Here is an 8407-nt window from a genome sequence, read left to right on the forward strand (position 1 = left end):
ACATGGATGCAATTCATTTTTGTCTTTTATAGCTGCCTGGAGTTTAGCTTTAATGTAGGTTTTTTGCACAGAAAGAACACAATACAAATCTGCCATAAAGAGTTATAATTGGGTTATAGAGAAATCTTCACCCTCTCCCAAAAGGACTCCATTCATGAACAGACACACATCTGCTAATACTTCCAAAGTGTAAGTGCACTTATAGCACACTTATCCTTAGTGGCCACCCTCCCCTCTTCTTGCATGTAATTGCATTTACTTACCTGTAACCCTGCTTAGGACTATTAGTGCACTTAATGATCTTTTAATGAATACATAACTGTATTAAATGATGGTTGTTTATTATGTGTCTGGAATCCACCTTTAAGGTCCTCAATTCACACCATTGGGCCCAGAAGCTGCTGTACTCCATATGACCCTATAATTCCACAAATGGAAAATGCGCAGTTAGTAACTACTCACCTAGAAGATCATGGCCGTATTACACAATGGACCATTAATAAAGCAAGGCTGAAAATGTCTTATAGATAATGTCACTGGCTGGAGAACAGAAAGATGACTCTATAATGAGGAGAGTGGAATTAGCTTTTAACAAAGGAGTGGTGATAAAAGTATTAAGTAAAGCTCTATTACTCCCTTTTATGAATGCGCCTTGTATATGTGATACATCATGTGTAAAGCAAATGCCCCCTTATACTTGTACAATAAATTAAAGTGCTTATCACTCACACTGGTTGATCCACAGGAATAATTTTCAGCTGGAATAGAACTAGCAAAAGGTAGCCCTGCTTTTCTCACTATTCCCATGAAATGTCGCCTGCCCTTTTGGTGACAAGTATGCCACTGATTCATGGTTGCAAGCTGAGGCTTAAACACGTTGCAAATCAATTAGTGTAAATGTGATCCATTTAATTAATGACTGGTATTGTTAATCTTACTGCATACCAAACCCAGTTTTAACAACTTACTTCATTATATTATGCCCTAAGAAATGGTTAATAGCCACTGGTCTCTTGAGCAGTTTATTTCCTTTTTTGACATTTGTTTTTGCTGACTTTTTCAATATTCCTGGTCCTTTGCGTAACTTGTCCGCAAACTTGGCACGTTTCCACAATGTTTACTGCCTAAAGTGCAGCGAGCTGGGATGAAAATGAGGTGAAACCTGCACTAGAGAACAATATGTCATGTGGCACATAACAATGGTAAGCAGACAAAAATTGTTCCAAAACTATGTATTTACGGACCTGTGTTTGTCAAATTAGAAATAATTTATGCATTGTCTTTCCTTTTTCATTCCGACTCATTTACATAGATTGACTAAGGGAGCAAAGAGACCATTCACTTAGCTAAGTAAAGGCAAAGCTGTGTTCACCCTGAAATCTAATTATGTACAAGGGAAATGGGGAAAGGGTAAAAACACTGGCCCGGATTCAGAAAGGAGATACGCCGTCGTATCTCTGAGTGTGCGTGGTCGTAACTATGCGACTGATTCAGAGAATCAGTTACGCATAGATTTCCCTAAGATCCGACCGGCGTAAGTGTCTTACACCGTCATATCTTAGGCTGCATATTTACGATGGCCGCTAGGTGGCGCTTCCGTATATTTACGCGAGGAATATGCTAATTAGGTAGATACGCCAATTCAGAAACGTACGTCCGGCCGGCGCATTTTTTTACGTTGTTTACGTTAGGCTTTTTCCGGCGTAAAGTTACCCCTGCTATATGAGGCGTAGCCAATGTTAAGTATGGACGTCGTTCCCGCGTCGAGTTTTGAAAATTTTTCGTTGTTTGCGTAAGTCGTTCGCAAATAGGGCTGTACGTAAGTTACGTTCACGTCTAAAGCAATGACGATTTGCGACGTAATTTCGAGCATGCGCACTGGGATTTTTTCACAAACGGCGCATGCACGTCAAGTACGGGGGGTCACCATTCATTTAAATAAAACACGCCCACATCATCCCCATTTGAATTAGGCGGGCTTACTCCGGACAACAGACGTTACGCCGCCGTAACTAAGGGCGCAAGTTCTTTCTGAATACGGAACTTGCTTCCTAATTTACGGTGGCGTAACGTATCTGAGATACGTTACGCCCCGCCTAAAGATACTCCAAAGTATCTGAATCCGGCCCACAGATTTTTGTCTGGGGTACTGTTAAAAAGCACTTTTAATTACCATATCCCTTGCTCCCCCAACAGCTGGCACTCTCCTATTCCTTCTGACACTCCGAGCTGTGGGCGGGCCCTCTGCGTCCCTACTAACAGTGCAGGAATATTGAACCTACAATGAACAAGCAGGCATTAGAGTTTGAGACATAAGTGTGCGCACAGGGTGTGCCAGGTATGCCCAGGCACACCCTAATCATCTTGTGCAGCACAGATTCCACCTACTACCCTGGCTCCCCCCTCCGTCACTCTACACTACCCTCCGACTTCCCTCCTCTCCTCTCCTGCCAGGTGTTGCTGGGGGGATGTTTTAGGATTAGTGAGGGAAGGGGCCAGTAAATATGTATTTACCAGCCCCTTCCCTTTCTGAATGAACATCGTGAGTGATCGGTAGTGTGTATTTGAGCTTTGAGGTGCACACCCTAATGCAATAGACTGCGCATACCTATGGTGTGAGAAATATCTTTGGGGAAACTGTTTGCCCAGAAAGGAGGAAACCTGCAGCAGCGAGGAATATGGTAAGTAGAACTGCATTCAAAGGTAACCTAGACAAAAATTTGCATATAACCCCTGCAGTGCTGTGGTAAGCAAGGGTAGTTTTGACATTTTCAGCTTTAAAGTATATGTAATGTCAAATCGATTTAAATATCGGATGGAATGGGATAGGGTTTTAACTCTTATTAGGTCTTTATTGCTGTCTGTGTCCAGACAGATGCTGGGCAGATTAAATCTCTGTCAGGGTCCAGATCTGAACCTGGGACCTCTGCAGTGTCCGGCTGCAGCTCCTCTCACTGTACCACCTGGGATGTTGGACAGCTCCCTGTTTAACCCCATGGACAATCTTGCCTTGTATCTTGTTTCTGGTGAACCTTGAACTCTTTGCTCCTCCCATTAACTTCCTGATTGTTTCTTCTGCACTCTGTCATTCTGGTGGAAACTAAGATCATGAGTCCCTTCAAAGTATAAGCATCCTGTTTTCCATATTATTGTGCTCTCCAACTGATATCTTACTCCTTGTGTACCTGCAGCTGTCCTTATCTTTGCTACAATTTGTTTCCAACCTTTAACGTGTTCCTTGACTACTCTTTTGCTTGATCCCAACCTACAACCACTTGTTACTGACCTATGGCTTGTTTACTGACTACGCTTCTGCTTGATCCCTGCTACATCTTTTACTGAATTCTGGCTTGCTTCTCTCCTGGTGATGCAAACTTGAGGATGGTGACCCATGGTGATGGTGACCCTTGCATCAAAACCCATCTCCACCAGGAGAAGCTCTGGTGAAGACCAGTTAGTGCTTAGACGCCACTCCTCGGGTAAGCCTGTGTCATCCGCCAGGGTGACCTTCTCATGTACTTATCCTGTTGGTCAGTGTGAATCTCTTTACTGTTTTTTGCTATTGGTCCCTGAGCCTATCCCCCTGACAATCTATTGGTCCTGCTAACAAATGTCTCCGGTGGAGGAATGGGAAATCTAAACATATAGGGCCAGATCCACAAAAGAGATACGCCGACTTAACTCGATTTTTCTAAATTTACACGGCGTGTATCTTTGCGCCCGATCCTCAAAACGAGAAGCGCCTGAAATTCGGGCTTTTCCGTCCTACCTAAAAATATTACGCCGGCGCATTCTCGTGCGCAAATTACGCTAGGCACGCCGCTTTATTTGATAGGCAAAGATGCAAATGAGGGAGATAGGGCGATCCACAGAATTAAGTGTGTGCGCCGTAGATTACGCCCTGTGCGCACCTGTTAGTTTTTTGGTGGGATTTTACACATTATAAAAGCAGCCCTAATTTTACACATGCCGTCTGAATGTCTGCTGAAGCAACACCATTCAGGAAGAGCTCAGCACACACACGTTCAGGACTGAAATCTCTCTGCCAAAATGCCAGGACCAGCAATGATACTAGCTGCATTAGTTGATATAGAGACACAAAGAAGGAGGAGGGCACAGAGGAGGAGGATGAGGGCACAGGAGAGGGTCTACCGCCCACGGCAAGATTTGTTTGGCATGCCTGCTTGTGAAGTTTACCGCACCTACAGATTTACCCGTGAGGCCATCCTGGAATTAACAACAATACTTCAGGATGATCTTACCAGCCCAACCCAACGCTCCCATGCCCTGCAGCCACTCACCAAAGTACTGGCCACTTTGCATTTTCTGGCCACTGGCTCATTCCAACGCACAAGTGGAGGCGTGGCTGGGATGGCACAATCCTCCATCAGCAGGTGTGTGCACCAAGTGGTCCCTGCAATCCTGCTGCACATGGGAAATCAGTTTCAGAAACCCACCCAGGAGGATCAGCGTTTAAAGTCAATGACCGACTTTTACAACATTGCCAGATTTCCACGCACCATCGGGGCCATTGATTGTACCCATGTGGCACTACAACCACCCCATGATACTGAGCACATGTTCCGGAATCGTAAAGGCTGGCATTCCATTAATGTGCAAGTCATCGTCGATGCCCATGGCCTCATCTGGCACGTCTGTGCTAAATTTCCTGGATCCTGCCATGATAGTTACATTTACCGGCAGACACAGATCTCAAGAGATTTTGACCAGAACATGTATGGAGACAGCTGGCTGATTGGTGAGTGACATGTGTGTCAGGTATGTCCCCCCCATGATGCTGACATCACAAGGGGCACATGCATGACTAATATCCTCCTGTCTTTTCCCTTACAGGTGACTCAGGATATGCCTTGGGACCTCATCTAATGACCCCATTCAGGAACCCCCAAACCCCAGGAGAGCAACGCTACAACCAGGCGCACATACGAACCCGGGGAGTGGTTGAACGGACCTTTGGGCTTCTGAAGTCCCGCTTCAGATGCCTGGATAAGTCTGGGGGTACCCTGCTGTATTCCCCTGACTTTGTGTGTCAAATAATTGGGGCATGTTGCATACTCCATAACTTTGCCCTCAGAAGGGGACTGCATATTGACTTATGTAATGACCTGACCCCTGACCCAGGCAATACTATCCCAACCAACTCTACCCGGTCTGCTGAGGGCACAACAGCTAGGAGACGCCTTGCAGAAGGCATTTTTTCCCAGTAAATGTACATGATTAATGTCACAATAAGTATGTATTTTTTCACTGTAAATGCACATGATTAATGTCACAATAAGTATGTATTTTTTCACTGTAAATGCACATCAATAAAGTCACAATGATAATGCATGAATGCACACCACTGTGGTTCCTTGCACAGACACATCACATGCACATCGAATTGGATTAGATCCAAGTCCCCCCCCCCCCCCTTGGGACTTGGGAGCAGTAACGCCACGCCACGGCTCCAATTATGTCACTGTGCATTCATACACCATTCAGGAACCTGGGATTGCACTTCTCCCTGGTCCTGGGGATCCCTTCTCCACCAAAACTGAGGGTGACAACCTTAATTTCTTAGGAATGCCACCCCCCACATTCACACATCATTCACACACATAAACCAAATCATAAGTACAGAAGACCAAATTTAAAAAAAAAAAAAATGCATAAAAAAAAAAAACAAGTATCCCAGCAAATTTATTAGCGGCGGCGATTGCTACGCCTTGGCTGGGCAGGGGCACGGGCAGGGGCACGGGCAGGGGCACGGGCACGGGCAGGGGCACGGCCACGGCCACGGCCACGCCGTCGCGGAGGATGTCCATTGGGGGGGGAGTTGAGCTGGGGAAGGAGGAGCCTCCTGGGGGGGTTGAGCTGGGGAAGGAGGAGCCTCCTGGGGGGGTTGAGCTGGGGAAGGAGGAGCCTCCTGGGGGGGTTGAGCTGGGGAAGGAGGAGCCGCCCCTGCTGGCCTGCCCTCCATGGCCCCTGCAATGCGAGTGAGACAGGCAGTGAGGGCAGCCGCATTGGCCTGGCCAGACCTTGTATTGTCCTGCACAGCCTGGGTCAGGGCACTCAGCTCATGGGCCACGCGCGTTGTGGCGGTCTGTATGTCATTCAAACATGTTATGACCGCCGTTGAGTTGGTGGCCACATCACCGAGTGCCTCCATCATTTCACCCTGGCTGTGCTCCATCTGCGTCAGTTTTTCCAGAATTTTTCCAAGAATGCGGGTCTGCCGGGCATTGTCCTTCACCACACTGGCCGACAGACGCTCGCCCACAGCCACGGTCTCCTGGGTTGTCCCCCTGGCTGCCGCTGAGTCTTGCGGGCCTGGAGGAGGGGAGAGAGTGACCCTGGTGACTGGAGGCCTGTTGGGGGAGAAGTGGGAGGGGCTACCCCTGATGGTGGCCTGACTGGTGCCAGCCTCAGGGGTAGTCTCAGGGGAAGACTCAAAGGTCATCATATCAGTGGCCAGGAGGACTTCCCGGCCAATCTGCATATTTTCCTCCTCCTCCCCCTCATCATCCTCCTCCCACTCAACCTCAACCTCCTCCCCCTCAACCTCCTCATGAGTGGAGGTTTGGCCAATCCCCTCCCCTGGGGAATCCTGCCCTTCTTGGGACTCATCATCTGCCTGTCTTGGGGGTGGTGCTGCAGCCTGGCCCGATGGGCCTGCAACCTCCTGGCCTCCAACCTCCTGGCCTCCAACCTCCTGGCCTCCAACCTCCTGGCCTCCAACCTCCTGGCCTCCAACCTCCTGGCGTGGAACCTCCTGGCCTCCAACCTCCTGGCGTGTAACCTCCTGGCCATCTGTGGAGGACACAAAACAATCACATGTTTGAGGAACCACACACTTGGCACATCTTCCCTTCCCCCACCCACACATGCTAATCAACAGAGAATAAACCAAAAAACCTACCTGTCCTCCTAGGAACATCTGACGTATAGCCAGGCAGGCCCACCACCTGCTGTGGGTGGAAACACTGGGCCACTGCCCATTCCTCCTCCGTCAGTCTGACTGGGCAGGGTCCCCCTCCTCCAGTGCCCCTGGTATGGGCGTCGATCCTTGCCATCTTAGTCCGGACGACGCTTCTCAGATCGTTTATTTTTTTCTGTATGCCAGCGGGGGTCCTAGTCTCCCCCCCCCCGCCGCATTGATCTGGTCCGTGATCTTTTTAAGAAGCTGCCTCCTCCTGGCCGGGGTGGTGTTCTGGCTCTCAGGGCCATGCAGAAATCGCCCATATTTCACAATGCCCCGAGCAAGAATTTGCTTCTCTCCCAGGGTGAAATTAAGCTTCCTGCGTTTAGGGGGCATCTCATACACCACCCAGCAACAACAAACACACCCGACAAACAATCGACAATACACACCCAAAAACCTGACAAAAATCTATACCACAAAAAAATTAAGAAAATCTAAACACACAAGGACACAGCTAATAGTAATTCAAAAAGAAACACGCACCAACAAACAAACAAAAAACAAACACCAAAAAACAAACACCAAAAAACAAACACCAAAAAACAAACACCAAAAAACAATCAGCAAAAACAATAACAAACAAATTAAATAAATACACTTCTCAAACACAAACAACAACTAGACTCTCCAACTCCTCAAACACTTTTCTAACAAACACAACTTACCAACACACAAACAAACAGAGCAGAAGCAAATTGCTCATGGAAGGGGAACAATGGGATATACTTTAGCAAGGGAAGTGTGTGTGTGTGGTGCTTTTTAGACACAGGGCGATCCTCAAACTAAGTACACTTGGCCTTTTACCTATCTCACTGATTGCGCCGAGATCAGTTCTGCACATGCCCAGTGAGGTCCCGATTCGTGCGCGCATGCGCAGTACGGCCGGCGCCTCATTTGCATGGGGTCACGGCTCATTACAATGAAGCACGCCCACTTCCTTCCCACTTGCAAAAACCCCGCCTTACGCCTCTGAATTTAAGTTACGCTGGCGCACATTTAGACGCAAATGCACTGTGGATACGGCACTTACGACACCAACTTAGGGCAACGTAACTTAAATCACATAAGTTAGGACAAACTAAATTTGCACCGCTGGCTGAGGATCTGGCCCATAAATCTTTCAGAGCAGGGGTAGGCAACCTCAGCACTCCAGCTCAGATGAAACTACTAATCCAATCATGCCTCTGCCTCTAGGAGCCATACATGTGATTGTCAGGATCTTGCAATGTCTCATGGGACTTGAAGTTTCACCACAGCTGGAGAGCCGAGGTTGCCTACTCCTGTGTCAGAGGAACAGATGAGGGGACATCTTCCAATGGAGAGCCATATTCTGGTGGCAGCAATCTAAGAGGAGATATCCCCTTGCCTTTGAGAAGTCTCTTGTGACTTCCTGCTTTGTATCTGGGACAGGAAGTGATAGGA

This window comes from Rana temporaria, chromosome 12 (genome assembly GCF_905171775.1).
Source record: "Rana temporaria chromosome 12, aRanTem1.1, whole genome shotgun sequence".
Classification (NCBI taxonomy): Eukaryota; Metazoa; Chordata; class Amphibia; order Anura; family Ranidae; genus Rana; species Rana temporaria.